Genomic DNA, 19,020 nt, shown 5'->3' with positions numbered 1-19,020 from the left:
TTGACAGAGAGAGAGCACAAGTAGGCAGAGAGGCAGGCAGGGGGGGGGGGAAGTAGGCTCCCTGCTGAGCAGAGAGCCCAATGTGGGGCTGGATTCCAGGACCCTGAGATCATGACCCGAGCAGAAGGCAGAGGCTTAACTCACTGAGCCACCCAAGTACCCCAGTCCTGGCCTTTTTAAGAATCAGGTTGGGGGGGGGGGCGCTTGGGTGGCTCAGTGAGTTAAGCCTCTGCCTTTGGTTCAGGTGGTGATCCCAGAGTCCTGGGATCAAGCCTGAGCCCCCAGTTGGGATCCCAGGGTCCTGGGATCGAGCTCCACATCGGGCTCTCTGCTCATCAGGGAGCCTGCCTTCCCCCATCTCTCTGCCTGCTTGTGATCTCTGTCTATCAAATAAATAAATAAAATCTTGAAGAAATAAAAAAGAATCAGGTCCAGGGAAAATGGCCTCTACTTTCTGCAGTTGATGGGGTGGTGTGTGTGGGATATTGCTTTTGTGTTGGGGAGTCCTGGTTGCCCCACCTTGGGATGCTCCGTTGGCCTGGCTTTAAGGGCAGCTTTCCAGTTGATCTCTTAATCTTCAGAAATTACACTGGAAATCAGTTATGCTATCCCCTCCCTTAGAACACTAACTAGCTCTCACTTAGCAGAGTCACGTTCTTGGGATGCTGTGGGTCTAGATTTTGATTTTCTGTACTACCGGGACCAGAATTTCTTTGCAATCATGAGAAGAAATGTACTCTTAAAAGATTGCTTGTGGTACAAATGTGTGTGTTAAAATCCTACTTCAGGTGTGGAGGGGCAGCTTGCAAAAGTAAGGAATTCCATGGAACACCTCTTAGGAAAAAAAATCTGTTGGTAATATGAATTATAGCTTTGGGATTTCCTGGTTATTAATCTTGATTTTAATGTGTCGGATTTGCTTCAAGCAAAGTCTGCCTAATTTTTAGTCTACAGCTTCCTTTTCATGAAACAAGAGGGTATTCTAAAATACTCAGAGAACTGGAACCTGTGTCATGGTTTCACTTGATCTAGGTCCCTGGAGACTTAAGACCTTAGAGCTATAGCAGTAAGTCGGTTAGTTCAGTTAGAATGAGGGTTCCCAGCAGATTTTCCCTACCTTTATTTTAAGGAGTTGTATGTATCACTTTTCATGATGACAGAACACAGAGTGATATGATTTAAAAAAAAAAAAAACTGAGTGACCTTTGCTTACTTCCTTCTACTGGTCTTCGACTTTTCTTGTTTTGCTGAATTTCCTCCCCCCCACCCTTGTTCACCCACCATCTGAGGTTAACTGCTGCTTGGGCTCAGATGCTAAGCCCATGTTGCTTCGGAGGCTAAGAGGACACACCTGAAAACTGACATTTGGGTCCTGACTTTTAGCTGGATTTAGGGAGATGCCACTGTTAGATATTCTCTTTTGTTCCTGTATCCATATTGTGAGTTTTGGCTCTGACTCTTTGGATAAAACACTTCTGTGAACAACAGGTCAAATGGGAAATCTTTCCATGAAACAAATCCATTTGACAATATGACCTTGTAAATAAGTAACGAACACTAATGATGCACATTCCTTCTTCCCTGCTAGTCATAGAGCCAGAACAGAGAAGTAGGCCATTTTTTTTTACATTTCTTTGGTTTGATTTGTGCCTGAAGTGAATTCTCAGATCAGACACATCCCTATTTGTACAGAAGTCTCAATAATTTTTGTTGCAAACTGATCTGAAAAGCCAGTTTGGTTGTCTATAGTTTCTAGATTCTATTTTGGTGTATATCATGGATCTCTCATAGTTAAGAGGTACGTGAGAGCTATATGTTTCTTCTTCACAACCAGTGTATTATAGCAAAAGCAGTTCAGATCTAATTCTGCCCCATGAACATTATGAACAGTCAGGCAGAAAACAGTCGTACAGCCTGATCTGTATGTCCAGAGCCGTTCTATCTCCTCTTACTTCCAACCACTATCTCAGGTGAAGGGTTCCCTGGAGGCAGACATGACGCTCTTCTAGCAGTAGAATTCAGCTTACCTTCCCATTAAAGGGCACATTCAAATTAAGTGTCAGAGCAAGAGATTTGTTGCAACTTCTGAGCCTGTGGGTGTCATTCCGAAGGGGTGAAGGACATTGGGCCAACCAGACTCTTCAGTTCATGCAAGGGTGGATCTTACCTGAATGATGTTTCTAACTGGTCTACCTATCTCGAGCACCGAGACATCCCCCAATGAAGCATAATTTCTAATGTCTGGTTGTTTTAATTAACAAGTCATCTGAAGGATTTTGGAGCTGAAGCATTTGAGTGTGGCCTTTTTCCCATTAAAAAAAACTTAAGGCATATTTTACCTTCTTTTTAGGGTGCAGTTCTGTGAGTTTGGGCAAAGGCATCTGCCCTAATCAAGATCAAGAACTGCTTCCACCAGCCCCGGCATCCCGCCCTAATCAAGATCAAGAACTGCTTCCACCAGCCCCCCCCCCATCCCCCAAATTCCCCATTACTTGCTTGTGGGCTTTTCAAAATAAACAGCTTTATTGGGAGAGAATTCATCTACCGTACAATTCACCTATTTAAAGTATACAATTCAGTGGGTTTTTTTTTTGAGAATTACTCATTTTTTAAAACAGTGGTAAAATGTATCTGTGACCTAAAATGTGCCATTTTATCCATTCATAAGTGTGTCACTGGATGGCACCAATTACATTCACAGTGTCCTGCAACCATCACCACTTTGTTTCGTCACCCCAAACAGAAACTCTGTACCCGTTAAGTGACGACTGCCCATTGCTTCCTCCCACAGCCCCTGGTAACCACTGTTCTACTTTTCATCTCTAAGGCTGTATTTAAGTAGGTACCCTGTAGAAGTGGAACTATACAGTATTTGCTCTTCCATGTCTGGTTTACTTAACTTCATATACCATTTTCCAGGCTGACGCATGTGGCATATATCAGTCCTTCATTCCTTTTTTTTTTTTTTTAAGAATTTTATTTATTTATTTGACAGACAGAGATCACAAGTAGGCAGAGAGAGAGTAGGAAGCAGGCTCCCTGCTGAGCAGAGAGCCTGATGTGGGCCTCTGTCCCAGGACCCTGAGATCATGACCTCAGCCGAAGGCAGAGGCTTTAACCCACTGAGCCACCCAGGCGCCCCCTTCATTCCTTTTTAAGGCTGAATGATACTCTATGAATAACCCACTCATCCCTCTGTGGACATTTGGCTTTTCTTTTTGGCCATCGTGAATACTGCTGTGAAATGAATGGCAGCTTACAAGTGTCTTGTTGAGTCCCTGTTTTCAATTCTTGAAACTCCATGGTTTCAAGAGTATACACTCCTGGTGTATGTCCAGGAGTGGAGTTGTTGTGTCACATGGTAATTTGGTGTTGAGCATGTGGAGGAGCTGCACAGTTTCACAACACCTGAGCCATTTGATACTCACCAGTGATGTACAAGAATTCCAAGCTCTTCACATCCTCTCCAGCACTTATTTTCCATCTCTCAAAATCTTGCCTTCCTCGTAGCTCTGTTTAAGTGGTATTGCCTTGCAGTTTTGTTTTGCATTTCTTCAATGACTAATGATGACAAGCACCTTTTTCAGTGCTCAGTGGCCATTTGCATCTTCTTTGGAGAAATGCCTGTTTGTGTCCTTTGCCCATTTTTTAAAAACTGAATTGTTTGTCCTTTTGTTGTAAAGTTCACGATTCTGGGCTTTGATTAGAGGTTTCAGTTATTAACTAATCACCCCTGGAGTGTGTGTTCTCAATTAGGGTTTTTTAGATGTTAACTGCAGTGTTCTGGTAAATGTTTTAAAGCTCTGATTTAGAGCATTTGCCAGTTTCCACGGTCCATTTCAAGTTACCAATCTGTCCTTATTAAAGTAACAAAAGAAGGTTGCCTGGGTGGCTCAGCGGGTTAAGCCTCTGCCTTCAGCCCAGGTCATGATCTCAGGGTCCTGGGATCAAGCCCTGCATCAGGCGCTCTGCTCAGCAGGCAGCCTGCTCCCACCCCCCCCCCCCCCGCCCTGCCTGTCTCTTGGCCTACTTGTGATCTCTCTTTCTGTTAAATATATATAGATAGATAGATAGAATCTTTTAAATAATAAAGTAATAAGGGAGTGGGAAGAGATACACATAATCAGCTCTGGTTAGCAAGTGCTAGGCTTCCAACCACCCGACAGTGTAGAAAGAAGCTAATACACAGACACACAGACACACACGTGTCACTGTGTCTATGTTGAACATATTTTAAATGAATTTGCAGATGTCACAACTAAAAGTAAATGAGAATGACTTTTATAATACTTGAGCTCCCTCATTGAAAGTAAGAATAGCTACCATTTGTTGAGCATGTCATATGCTAGGCATGTTCCAAATGTTTAATGCACGTGTCACTGCTTTGTGTCCCACACATGGGTTTTACTTCCTGAGTGCCCACTACCATAAACAAGAGCGAATGACTTTCTTCTAACCCCAGACACATTCCTTTGTTATTCTGGACCCTCCACCCTTCCTAAAAATCTATTTTGGAGGATTGAAAGTGAAAGCTAAAGCTGTCATCCACCTGTTGATGGACTGTGGAAGTTCACAGATATTCTTTTCTGGATTCCAAACAAACAAACACCCCCCACCCAAAAAACGCACATGTTTTATAAGGAAAATGTAAGCAAGTCAGAAATGGCCAAAAATAGGAAGTGAAAGTCCTCCATTATCCCACCCACCAGAAACCATCATTAACAGTGAACATTTATGATGTCTAATCTTTTTCTTTACATCTTTATTGTTTTACAAAAACGGGATGCTGCTTTACAATCGGAAACTTCCCTCACTGGATGACACAGTCAGGCACCGGTGCCCGTAGCCCTACTTTGTTCCTTTTACCAGCTACGTAGTATCTGTCATGTGACAGGAGTGTAAAGGATCGTGAAGGGTTGTTTTGAAGAAGGGGTGATAGGTAGCTTATGGGACAAAAAGGTTGATAACCACTGCTGGGTATCCCAAACAGCATCGTTTTGTCTGCTCTCCCCGTCCAGAGTTACCATAACTTACCCAGAATGATAAGGTGAAAGTCAATGTCAGGAGTTACAGGAAATCTCTTAAGCCCCATAGGGGTAGTTGTGAGGTTTAAAAGTATGCATCAAATTCTTGCATAGCGCTTTGTAGCTCTGGTCTTTTTTTTAAATTTTAATTCCAGTATAGCTAACATACAGTGTTATATTAGTTTCAGGTGGACAGCTCTGGTCTTTCAAAACCCTATTTAGAATCTCTTCAACTTCAGGGAGTCACCTGAGTGGCTCAGTCTGGGGACCCTCTGCCTTTGGCTCGGGCTGTGATCTCAGGGTCCTGGGATTGAGACCTGCATTTGACTCCCTGCTCAGCGGGGAACCTACTTCTCCCTCTGCCTCTGCCCCTCCCCCACTCGTGCTCATGCATGCTCTTTCTCAAACAAACAAACAAATAAATAAATAAATAAAATCTTCTAAAAAATCTCTTCAAGTCCAGCAGGCTCTGGTCTGAGTTCAAGAAACATTGTCCTGAAGGCAACCCAGCCTTTTAATTTCTCTTCATCCTCTTCTGAAGAACCTGTTGGGTTTCTTCATTCTCAGTGGTCATCAGCGTTTCTTTGTTTTCTCCTCTGTCCAGGCCCCTGTCACTAGCAAAGCTCTTACTGACTTTATCCGGGGAGGCATTTATTATTGTTGCTCCTGGGGACTGATAGGAGAAAAGAAGGTTGTCTGGGGGAAGGGTAGATGTAGTAGAAGTGTCTGACAGCCATTATTAGGTGGCTGTCAAAATAACACGCTTTATTCTCTAGCATGTCCCTACTCCAGGGAATGAAATAATCCAAGAATGATAAGCTCCCAATTGCTATCTGTCAGTTTGTGATGCTGCCTGCCTTGTTCTGGTTAATGTTGAATGCTGACCTCACGCGGCACTCGGGGAAACTTAGAGGAAGATAAGATGATCACAGGACGTAAAGCGAACTGACTGAAGGCCTGCCCAGACATGGGCCAAAGGCCAGTGGTATCAGTTGATCAACATTTGTCTATCTCGTGCTCTCTTCCCCTTTCTTGTTTACCTCAGAGAGTTGGCAGCGTGGCATTCCCTCCTGGAATAGGACACATTCTCATTCTTTTACCGGCATGGAGAAGTTAGTTTAGTAGGGGTGTGGGGGTGGGTGCTAAGAGGTTTGGGTGGGGGTCAGATGCTATCATTTTTCCTAAGAGGGTAAGAAGAATATGGGTGTCTGGAGTTAATGAATGGGCTTGCCGTGATCTTTTAGATCACATGCTAAGCAACAGGCTTATACATACATATTTAACTGTGCCTTCCAGCCCATAATCCCCTTCAAAGGCAAACTGCTCTGTGCCAGCTGTGCTGGGAGGCAGGGGCCATGACCTGTGAGGAACCTGCCTTCTGGTTGATTGGACCAAGAGTTGGCCATCTCTCCCCAAAGCAGCCCATTCATCACCTGGCAAGCAACGAGGGTTTAACAGGATGAGCTGGGCCAATTGTATTTCTCTCCTAGGAAGTTAGACTCATGAAGCTGAGTGACTAAGACAGTCCACAGCAGGGACAAGAGCCAAAAGATGATGGGGAGAGGATCATCACATCATGCCACATCCATGCTGGAGTTAGGAAGAGACAGAAACCATGAGTAAACAGAAGAAGCTACTAAGAGGAATAGAGATGCCCTGAGAGAGCAGCTGTTTCCCACAACCACCTTGAACCCAGAACTGCTTTCCAGTTCTCCCGAGTCCAAGCTTTATCCTGCAGTGGGATTCTCTTGGGATACCTGTTTCTGTTTTTAGTCATAAACCTCCCTTTTCTTGAGCTAGCTTGAGTAGGACTCTGTTTTCTTGCAATAAAAATTGCCAGACCAGCCCTTATTGTCTTCTGTGGTTTTGGTAATAGTGGAGAAGGAAAGATAACTAGGGTTGGTAAGGATGTAGAGAAACCCGGACCCTTGTACACTGTTGGCAGGAAAGCAAAATGGTGCAGCCGCTCTGGAAAATAGCATGGAGGTATCTCCAGAATTTAAAAACAGACCTGCCGTTTGATCCAGCAATCCCAATTCTGGCTAATTATCTAAAAGAATTGAAATTGAGATCTCAGATATTAGCCTGCCAGTGTTCACTGCAGCACCGTTCACAATAGGCAAGATGTAGGAAACAACCTAAATGTCCATTGATGGATGAATGGATAAAGAGAAGGTATGTAAGTACTGTGGAATATTATTCAGCCTTCAAAAAGGAGGATAAATACTGGAGGTGTTTGAAGAGTCAGACTCATTCCAGTCAAAGAGTAGAAGGGTGGCTACTAGGCATTATGGAGGGCTGGGAAATTGCTAATCAGTGGGCATAAAGTTTTGATTATACAAGATGCACAGGTTCTAGAGATCTGCTGTACGACATAGTGCCCGTAGTTAATACTGTATTGTGCACTTTGTTAAGAGGGTAGATCTTACATAAAATGTTCTTACCACAATAAAATAAAATTAAATCGTCAGGCCAGGTCTAGGCCTCAACCGTTCTGACTGTAGATGTTGCAGGTGAATCGACAACAGTTGCTTAATATTTAGGGTTAACATTAAGTGCCACAGTCTGTTCTAGGTATTATGGGGAGCAGTGGAAAAACACAGATACCTCATTATTTCTCTCAAGCTCAGCGCTGACGTACGAGCTTTAAATCTGTGTTCCTGGTGAGAATGGAAAGAGGCAGGGATCCTGACTGTTCATTTATCACCTCACAGCTCTCAACCAACAGGGGGCCTTCTTTATCCTATTTAACCTCTCAGTGGAATATTTGCCTTTGATTTATTCCTCTTTCCAGTCAACTCTTGATTATTCATGTAATAGAGGGAAGCATTAATGTGAAGACTGCCCCACCTTGGCCTCTCTTCCCTGCTACAGCAGCACTGAGTTCCAGAAATGGAAACCAACTAGCAGGAGAGGTAAGGAGGCTCAGCAAAGCTGGGGCAGGGCCAAGCAAATTAACATTGTTTCTTCTCCCACTTTTATACCTTCCTTCTAAATGGGGCCAAGCAAATTAACATTGTTTCTTCTCCCACTTTTATACCTTCCTTCTAAATGGTCCCTCTTGAGTTCCTTTTCTGGTGCCTGTAGGAGATTGCCGGAAAGGAGACGCCATCTGTTTGATTGAAGTAAAAATATGGGATTTTGAAAGACTAAAATGTGGTTGGGGTCAAGTCGTTGGGGGTGCTGGTTTTTTCTCTCCCATCTATTCTACCCTGGGTTGGCATTGTGCCTCAGAGTCAGCCAGCTTTCTGACTGGTGGCCATTATTCTCAGTTCAGGATTTGCGACTCAGCTAGTGAAGATAACTGTGGTGGAGTTTCTCGAAGTTTGGTCCTTGAGCCACTTACGTGTGTGTATGTGTTTGTGTGTGTGGCATGGGGGATGCTTATTAAATGTTGATTCTTCGGTCTCACCTTAGACCTATTGAGCCTAGATCTGGGGGAAGGGAATCCGTCTGGGAATTTGAGTTGTAACCCACCCCTCTCTCCAGGTGATTTTTAGGCACACCCCACTTTGTGAATAACCAGGCTGTAAAATGACCCGTGAGCATTTGGGAAATTGCCAGCACTCCAGGGAAATTTCCAGCACTTCTGTGACCCTCACTGCTAGTAGACCAAGTGAGGGGGGTGGGGGGAAAGTGGGGGCATGGCGGGTGTCACGGGGTGTTTTTCTGAGTACAAATAGTTAGGCATTCTCTGTTGAAAGGAATGCCCAGAAGAACGGGTGCTGCCAGCCACCATGCAAAATGCAGTGCTTCTTAACCCTCAAGTATTGGTCGAATTACTGTCTTGAGGATTGAGCGTTGGTTCCGCTGGGACGCAGGACGATGTGTGTATACGCTATAGGCTTGCTTTGCATGTTTCCTTCGAAAGAGACCACCCCCTTCTCCGTTTCCGCGTTGTCTCTACTTCAAATAAGGACAACTAGTCATCGCCAACATATTTGGGGTTTTGTGGTAATTTAAATATATAAATAGGAACTGCATGATGCCTTTCAGTGATTGTACCTAAATATAACCCTCGTAATCAAAATGAGGATGTTATGCTTATTTTAAAACTGTGGTTAGAGTGTTCAGTCTTTTTTCTTTCTTTTTTTTTTTTTTTCCTTTGTGAACACTGGCTCTGAGGAGTAAAGCAAGGTCCTGTGTTTCATTGCTTTCCAGGCATTCCCAAATGACTGTTGAATGGGTTTTGTTCCAAAAGTTTCTTTGGAAGTCTGTTTAGAATTCAGATTGCATTTTCCCGTGGACACAGTATACTTGAGGGTCAGGTTCCCAGACCAGCTGGCAAAAGTCTATTTAATGTGAAGTAGAATGGAAGAGCAGTCCCCTAGCCACAAATGAGGGCTCCTGACAGTGTTTTTTTTTTTTTTAAGGGAAAAAGCACCAGGGTTTCAGGCCTGTGGTGCACACATCCAAGCATCAGTCCATGGGCAGAATCCTAGGGATTTAGGGTGGGAGGAAACAGTTCAGACTCCTCAACCTGGCTTCCTAGGCCTTGTATGATCTGGCTTCTGTTCACCTCTGGTATTCATCCATCCATCCATCCATCCATCCATCCATGTTTCCTCCCTCCCTCCATCTTTTTCTTCTCTTCTCTCTTTCAATCTTTCATTCTTCCCCCCTCTTTCTTTCTGTAATATCCATCCATCTATCCTTCCTCCCTCCCATGCTCTCACCTTTCCTCCAGCCCTCTCTTTCTTTTCTTCTTTTCTTTTTTTTCTTACAGTATCCATCCTCCCTCCTTTCTTCCCTCCCTCTTTCTTTCCTTCTCTCTTTCTCCCTCTCTCCCTCTTTTCTTTTCTTTTTCCTTCCTTACTTCCTTTTCCTTCCCCTCCTTCCATCCCTCCCTCTTTTCCTTCCTTCCTCCCTGTCCCTTTTTTCTTTCTTCCCTCCCTCCTTTCTTTCTTTCTTTCTTTCTTTCTTTCTTTCTTTCTTTCTTTCTTTCTTTCTTCTTTCTTCTTTGTTAATTAAGCTCTATGCCCAATGTAGGGCTTGAACTCATGACCCCAACATGAGGAGTTTCATGCTCTACCAACTAAGCCAGCCAGGCACCCCTACAGCGTCATTTCTTACCATGTTTCCCCGGCACTCTATATGATCCAGGCAAAAGGAGCTCCTTCAAGTTCCCTAAACTTGTCTGTGTAGCCTCTGGGCCATTGAAGCTTTTACCCATACTTTCCCACTGCCTAGAACCCCCTCCCCTTGCCTGCTACCCAGTTGATGGCTCAGTTACAGGCTATAGAAATCTGATCACAGTTTTTTTTAAGATTTTATTTATTTACTTATTTGTCAGAGAGAGATAGAGAGCGAGCACACAAGCAGGCAGAGTGGCAGGCAGAGGTGGAGAGCTAAGCATACTCCCTGCTGAGCAAGGAGCCTGATGTGGGACTCGATCCCAAGACCCTGGGTTCATGACCTGAGCTGAAGGCAGCGGTTTAAGCGACTGAGCCATCCAGGTATCCCTGATCACAGTTTTTATTTTAGAATATGATTTGTATGTTTTATGCCATTTCTCTTCTGTCCTGCCAACCTGAACACTCCACAAATGCAACTACCATGTCTGTTAATTGCTCTGGTACCCCCAACACTTAGCCTAGTATATGGCAGTTTCTTACTAACTATGTGGCATATGAATGAATCATTTAGTCTGGGGGTTCTCAACCTTTTTGTGGCTGCTGTGCGCATCATGGATGGCCTTCATGTGCTCAACAGACTCAACTAAGGGCCACATCAACAAGAAGGGAATATGTAGGTTATGCAGAATTCCCACCTGCTGTCTCTGCTAATTACCTTTGCTCTCTGACCAAAGAGAGCATTATAGGAATGCAGGCAAGAAAGTGAACGATGAGAGGGAGAACATGCAGAGGAATATATATGCAAGTAATTTGCAAACTTGTGTTTTAACTTTTATTCATAAGCAATCACTTGCCCTACCTCTCTCATCCAATGAGACATTGAGCTACCCTGAGAAAAGCCCCAGTCTAGTCCAACCCTCTCACAGATGTGGGCTCTGAGATTTAGAAAGGGCATGTCTTTGGCCCGCTTTAGCAGGTGTTCTGAAGTTATGCCCTAGGGTTCTCTCAGGCTGTTGTATTTTCTTCTAGAAGTAGACATTCTTGAAATAAAGTCTGCTGGCCCTGAAACAACTTGTCTGTGGATATTGGAGGCAGTCTCAAATCACTTGGCCGGGGTCACTGCTGGAGCTGGGTTGGGGGGAAATGGGAGAGTAAAGTAATTCGGAAAGTACATTCTGTATTTTAGGTTGGGCTTATTAATGCTGGGTCTGGAGGAGAGCTAAGGGAGTACAGCTTACCCAAATCTTTGCTTGTAGAGTTGAGATATAACATGGTGGCTTTTCATTGTTCCGGAATTCCATAGCTATGGAGAGTAGAGAACATGACTGTATGATCAGTGGATATTTCTTGATTATGCGATTGACTGAAATTGCTTTGCTGGTGTGATGAGAAAGCTGTTTAGAGGTTTTGTTTTTGTTTTTGTTTTTGTTTTTAATACCACCGAGCATTTAATTGGTCAGCAGGGGATTTGCTAAAAGTTGTTTCTGTCATGAATTTTATGTAGTTCCATAAAGCTAGGAGGGGCCTTCAGGCCATTTGGTTTGAGGGTCTGCTTCAGCTATTAAAAATTGTATAGTGCCTTAAATACATGTTGCTAAATGTTATTTGTATTTCTCAATAGTACTCCTGTGGGTTTCTTCTGCTCAGAATAGAAGCTACCATAGGTCTTAATGAAAGGATACAGCCTAATGGGTCACAGAGATCAAGTTCAAAAGCATTTAGGAAAAAGGCCTATCTGTAGGTCCCTAGAAAGGACAGGAAAGCAGTGCTTTTCCAGTTGTAGGCCTATGACCCAGGGTTGGATTCTTGCAGAAGATACGTGGCTGGACAGTGTAGCTCATTTCTCTACCTGCCTTCCGGTAGGATACACTTCGGGAGTCCCTCATCAGGCTGGTTCTTTCTCCCCACGGCAAAGGAAACTGCTGGCACATGGCTAATTAAAAAAAAATCATAAGCCCAGAAGCCAAAAAGCACAAAGGCTTATGAGAGCTAAGTGTCCTTTTATGGGGCCCACCCCAAATCCTTCAGAGAAAGACGGGTCCATATCCTAAGGGATAATAAAGGAAAGTACCATTCCTAGAGTCCCTTTAAGAAAAGGTAATGCCTGGCTTTGCATTCCCTGCAGCCACCAGTAGTTTGCTTCCCAGGGCAGTTTTGCTTCCTGAACCTTCCTTGCCATCACTCTGAAATGCTCCTCTGTCCGTCTGGATAGAGGGAAGCAGAAAGTGCCCGGAAGTCCTGCATTTCCTTCCCCCTTGTGTCTCCCAGACCACAAAATTCTGGGCCTTTTGCACCTGCCTCAGTTCCTCCTCATAACACTCTGCCAAAAGTATCTTGGTTCTAGGTACAATGCAAAGCTTCCTGGAGCGCACCAAGTGTGGAAGGCGCTGTAATTTGAGGCAGTTTTCAGAAAAGAGCCCCTTCTGGTAATGAAAAGCCCTTTTTCCTCTTTCTCTTTTCTTTGCTTTTTTCCCCCCCACTTAGGCCTCATCACATTTTGTCCAATTTCAGCTCATCGCAGGCTGAGTTTTCCTTTTGATGTCTGCTTTCCAGAATAGCCCCTGCCTGAAAAGGAGAACAAAAGGCCAACTCTGCGCCTTTCAATTTCCAGCCGCTGCAGCCCTTTTATCCATCTCCGTGCTTCCCTGCTTGGGAACAAAACCTGAGCTCCAGGGTCAGGGCGCAGCCAGAGGAGGAGCGCTTTTTTTTTTTTTTTTTTTTTAAACCAACCTGAGCACATGCGAATATCATGTTTCATTGTCATCCTGGTCAGGGCAGGTAGGGTTGGAAGGGGGGAACAAAGTAGTTTATAACCTCAGCCAAAGCAGACCTTCCAGTCCCACTCCCCCTACCTCATCCCAGAAGTCTGATTCAGAAGAAAGCATTTTTTTTAAAGGGTGTAGTTTACTAATTCAGGGTTCCTTTCCAGCTTGAGTGGCTCTGTTCAGGGTACCCAGTTGGAACAATGGAGCAGGAGCCCGAGGTTTCGGCATTTGGGTGCTCGCTTGGACACCATGCTTTTGTTCAACTTTTAGCTTCCTGGTCTGTTACTTGGTGTCTGTGTTTAGCCTCCTCTGCTCCTCTTCTTCCGCTTCCTTTGGTTCAAATCACAGAAGACCTATCTCTTTGTGCTGCTCCCGGCTTGTTGTCTTGGTTACAGACTTCTTCATCCTGCCTCTTTTTTTTTTTTTTTTTTTTTTTTTTTTTGGAGGGGGAATATACTGCTCGAAGGGGAGTTTTAAAAATAGTGAGTAAGGACTCTCTCTTCTTCAAGGCTGCTGGGCTCTTCAGCAGTGGAGAGAACTGTGGTTTGCAAAGGTGGTTGTATGTTGAAAATCACCTCCAAGATAGGACTGCCCCAGCCCCAGGCCTGACCAGGTGATTCAGGGTCTTGAGGCATGGGCCCCAAGAGTTGGTGTTTTTACTTTAAGTGAACTGTCCGGATGAGTCCAAGGTGCCTTCAGCATGTAGAACCATTGCGTTTGAACAGCAAAACCAACGACCTGGGTTCTGGGCTGTTGAAAGAGGATCAACTTTTCTCTACGTTAGTGTTTCTTGCTTAGAAGATGGGACCGGGAAATCTTGTGGAGTTACAAGCCCACTGTGAGGGCCCCATCATTACTGTCACAGACAAAAATGCGACACCTTCCCTTCAGGAAAAAAAAAATCCAATTATCTCTCTGGCTTGGTGTCTGGGCTGTTAACAGTGGCTGGAGGCCGTCTCAGGGATTAAAATAAATCTTTCCAGTTGCTTGAAGAAGGAGCTTATTTGTGGGGAAGACTAGGAGTTTCACTCCCCCACTGCCGTTTGGACAAAGCTTCCTGGGTTTTTGAACCCACCCCAACTTCTAGCAGTCTCCCTGTCCATACCCCGAGTGGTTAGCAGAGCTAGGCACTGTATCTTTGTTCTTTGCAAAATTGCCTTTTTATCGTGTGATTCTACCATAAGAGCAGCACAAGCTCCCAATCTAAGCCTGCAACATGACAAGAATAAGACACATGACAAAAAGCCTCTGAGAAGTTTATCTCCCAGAGATTAGACCCTGTAAGCATGTGTTCCCTACAGGTTTCATGTTCAATTAGTTGTCATTTAAAAACTCAATTTGCATGGAGCAGACTAGGATGTAGGATTCCTTCCAACCCCCCGACCCGACTCCTATTTCTTTTCCCTGCAAACAAACCACCATTACCAGTTCCTTAGAAATCTTGAGAGGCATTCTATACATAAGCAAGGCTTGAGTATTTTAGAGTGCCCAATGCTATCGCATGTACCAGAGACGCTCAACCAATACTTGTCATGTGAATAAATGCAAGGAGCGCACAGGTACATGTTGAGCGACTTTTATGTTCCAGGCATTGTGTTAGCTTCTGAATCTACAACAAGGATCAGCACACAGCCACTGTCCTCCAAGAGCCGACATTCTAGCAGGGAAGATGGGCATTAAAACAAACAAACAAACAAGGAACACGGCTGCTATAAAGTGAGAAACAGTAGCAAGTGTTGTGAAGGAAAATAACAGGGTTTATGTATGTTGCTTTCCGAATAGTGATCCAGAGTCCCCTTCCCCAGTTTCCTGATACAGAGGCGTAGGTGGGAGATTGGCAGCAGAGACATAACTCCCCGGCCTTGATCCTTGCCAGCGATTTTCTTCTCTCCCCGCCAGAATTTCTGTCCGACAAAACGGCCTTACTGGGAGTTAGGGTAATCCAGCCAGCTTTGTCAGTGGTTGGCAGAGTGCTAGCGGTACTGTAGAGCAGAAGACTTTTGTAGACGGACCATAAACTTCTTGTAGCTAGGAACTGTGTCCTTCATCTTGCTGGAAGCCCAGGACCCCAGCAAGGACAAACTGACATAGGCATCAGGCCCCATATACTTGACTTCCATTCCTATTTGATACCTTGGCCACACTGCACATGGCAGGTAGTCTTCTTCCTATTTTTAAAGATGAAAACAACTGGGGCCCAAGGAATTCAGAAAAACCTTCCTCCTTTAAAATTAATCTCCTATATTTCTCCTCCCGCCCCACAGATCCTTGAGCACAGTCAGATAGCTTCTCGGTGGCAGGGCTCCACCAATATTTGCTGGCCCGCATAGCTGTGACCCTGACATAGTTGGTCCCCTTCCTGTGGGGAACTGGATACCCTCTGTCCCTCCCATGGGCTGGCCTAGGCTCTATTCCCTCCCAGTTGTCTGGAAGGGTTTTTAAGACAACCAGGTCATTCTATTCTAAATATTTTTCTGGGATTGAGGTCAAGTCAGCAGCATGATCCTCTCTTAAATGGGTCAGAGGAGGCGGACTCCCATGGCTCCTTGAAAGGTTGAGCCTCTCTGGACACGTTACCCCTCTTCCCTTCTCTTCCAGCTGGGTGGGGAGTAGACTCTCGATCGCATGTGTTTCCTGGGGAACTTTTATGCATCCCACACTGTGTTATACACTTTGAGGAGTGGAGGCAGAGCCAACTCTTTAAATGCCAAAGTAACATATAGGGAAGATAGGAGGTGGTATTGGCTATGGACGTGATCTTTGGAACCAGTCCCGGGTTCCAAGCCGGACTCCCCCACTTAGTTGTGTGACCTTGGGCAAGTTACTTTCATTATTAGCTCCATTTCCTCCTGTGTAAATAGGGGTGGGGTGGGGAATAGCCCTGATCTCCTAGGATGGCTGTGAGGAATACATGAAACAGTACAAGGAAGACGCTGAATGTAGGGCCAGGCACAGGTACTGCCATTACTATTACTATTATTACTGCTGTTGCCACTGTCATTATTATTTACAGTTGTAGGAGACTAATGGAATGATAAGTGTATAGCACCAGTCAGTACCAGTGTAGTTCAGAAAAGGAATGATCAGTTTTGGTGGGTGATCCGGGGGAAGTCGCTGGAGGAGGGAGGAGAAGTGGAACGAAATGTGGGAGGCTGAACTGAGTTGGAACAGGGACCCAAAAGAAGGAACCAAGACGGCATCAGGCATATTTAGTCTTGACCAGCAGCTCACCTATATTTACAGCTAATCACCTCCAGCCCTTTATGACTCCCCATTTGGAGGGTCCTGCTTTACTACTTGCAGTTTAGAGGGGGTCCTTATTGGCTGGCTGCTCTGGCTGAGCTTTAGAGTGTTTGATGTGGGCCCTGACTCAGCAACTTGGTTTGTGGGTCCAAGGCCTAGTTTGTTTTTTTTTTAATTTTTTAAAAAAAGATTTTTATTTATTTATTTGACAGACAGAGATGACAAGTAGGCAGAGAGGCAGGCAGAGAGAGAGAGAGTAGGAAACAGGCTCCCTGGCGAGCAGAGAGCCCGACGCGGGGCTTGACCCCAGGACCCCAGGATCACGACCCGAGTCAAAGGCAGAGACTCCAACCCACTGAGCCACCCAGGCGCCCCTCAAGGCCTAGTTTTTATCAGCTCACCCAGGGAGGTTGGTTTCACACTCTGCAACCTTAGGGGAGACATTGCAATAAACCACAAGGTGGGAGAATGGATTGACAATGGGGGAGGGACCCGTGTAGAGACAACACTTGTGTCTATCAGTCGGGTCATATCCTTCCTGATAACCAGGTTCTTGAAGCCAGATTAATCAGGGACTTGTTTGGTAACCTAAAAATAGAACCTAACAGGGGTTGAAGGGTTTCAAGAGAAACGGCATAGGTACATCAAACCACTGTATTAGCCAGAATGTGTATCCTTTTTTCTCTACAGTGCTGGGAAAACATTAATGACAATTTTTCTCTTGGGTGTTTCCATTTTCTAACTCCATGATAATACTGTGTGCATGCTATGACCATGTTCTTTTTCTCCCCACCCCCCAAGTTTTTAAAAATCTTCTTGATAAGATTTGGAGAATATCCACTTCTCAGTAGCAATATAGATGCAGTGATTCTCTCATTGAGGGTTTTTTTTTTTTTTTTTTGGCTTTGTTCCTAAATTGTACTGATGTTTCTAAGCAGGGCTGCCACGAATGGCTTTGCACTGCACAACCCTAGGAGAGGGTGCCATTCACATAGACTATAATTGAATGGCGCCACTAGGGTTGTGCAGTGCACAACCTACACAACTGTACTCGGCAGCCCTGGCATAATATCAGTGCTTTTTTTTTTTTTTTTTAAATCAAGGGCAGGGTTTTGGGGAAAGGTAGAGAGTAGCAGTTTGGAACGTTCTCCAGGACTTGGTAAGGGGGCTGAAGCAGTGAGCTGCCACTGTGATTTGGAAAGGAAGAGAGAAGTGCAGTTGTGGCTTTGAGGGGATTATCCAGCCTTTGGAGAGTCCTGCATTACTGCTTGTGGTTTTGAGGTGGAAGTCTTTTCTCCTATGGGAGGACTACTGACCTTCACTCTTTCAGTAAATCATTTTTTGAGGGACTACCTTATGAGGGGTGAAGAACAGAGAAGGATTTGCATAGGAGGGAGCATTTGAACTGGGCTTTATGAAAGAAGAAGGAAAATAACAGGTGAAAATGGGTTGTGAGAAAAGAGTTCCGGGGAAAGGGAAGAGGGGGAGGAAAGACAGATGGGAAACTGCATGGTGGGATATGTGGGTAGTGGGGAGAAATTCTCTTGCTTTTATAGAAAAGCACATGAAGAAGAGTAGTAAGCAGTAATGCTGGTTGGGGGCAGGTGGTTTCAAATGCTGAAGGGGGAGGGGAGGATCCTGGATGTCAAATTAAGGAGTTTGGGCTTCATTTAATAAGCATTAAGGAGCCAACCTAAATTGATTGTTTTTAAAAATAGTTTATTGAGATATAACACTTACTGTACAGTTCACCCATTTGAAGTGTTCAGTCAGTGGTTTTTAGTATATTTACAGTTATGTGCAGCCATCACCACAATTTTGAATATTTTCATCATCTCAAAAAGAAGTTACATATCATGTAGCTGTCACTCCCATACCTGTCCTTCCCCCTACCTCTGGTCTAAGCAATGACGAATCTGTTTTCTGTCTGTATAGATGTGCCTGGTCTAGATGTTTCATAGCAATGGAGTCATATAATACACTGTCTTCTCTGACTGGTTTCTTTCACTTAGTATGTGTTTAAGTTTTGTCCATATTGTAGCATGGATGAGAACTTCACGCCTTTTAGTGGCCCAGTAACGTTCTATTGTGAGGGTGCACCACATTTTGTTTATCTATTCATTCACTGAGGAGTGTTTGCATTGTTTCCGCCTTCTGACGGCTGTGAATATGGCTGCCATACATATCCGTGTATGAGTTTTTATGTGGACATTTCTCTTGGACATATACATGGAAATGGAGTTGCTGGGTCATATGATAACTATGTTTAGCCTTTTGAGGAACTGCGAGACCATTTTCCAGCGTGGTGGCACCATTTTCCAGTGTACAGCTGTACCTCAGAGATTCCATTCCAGACCACTGCAGTGAAGCAAATACCACAGTAGAGCAAGTTAAATGAATTTGTTGGTTTCCCCATATATCTAAAAGTAATGCTTACACTATGCCATGGTCTGCTAAGTGTGCAATACCATTCTGTCCAAGCATACAATGCATGTACCTTAATTTAAAAAAATACTTTATTGCGAAAAATGCTAACCATCTGAGTCTTCGGTGAGTCATAATCTTTCTGCTGGTGGTTGGTCTTGCCTCGAAGCTGATGGCCACTGACTGATCAGAGTGGTGGTTGCTCAAGACTGGTGTGGTCGGGGCAGTTTCTTAAAATGAGACAACATTGAGCTTTGCTGCACTGATGGACTCTTCCTTTCACAAATGATTTCAATGTAGCGTGTGATGCTGTGTGATAGCGTTTTACCACAGTAGAACTTCTACAAAAATTGGACTCAATTCTATGTTGTCATCTCAACACTCTTCACAGCATCTTCACCAGGAGTAGATTCCATCTCAAGAAACCTCTTTCTTTGCCCATCCATAAGAAGCAGCTCCTCAGCTGTTCAGGTTCAGTCATGAGATGGC

The 19,020-nt window shown here is 44.4% G+C and overlaps 1 protein-coding gene across 6 annotated transcripts in view; it reads left to right on the top strand.

The window, feature by feature from the left end:
- TMEM164 (transmembrane protein 164) overlaps nt 1–19,020 on the top strand; it is a 158,428-nt gene that overhangs the window by 35,567 nt on the left and 103,841 nt on the right. The gene's annotated exons all lie outside the window — the stretch shown is intronic.

The sequence above is a fragment of the Neovison vison genome, chromosome X, assembly GCF_020171115.1.
Source record: "Neovison vison isolate M4711 chromosome X, ASM_NN_V1, whole genome shotgun sequence".
NCBI lineage: Eukaryota > Metazoa > Chordata > Mammalia > Carnivora > Mustelidae > Neogale > Neogale vison.
This window is presented reverse-complemented; position numbering and strand designations above follow the sequence as displayed.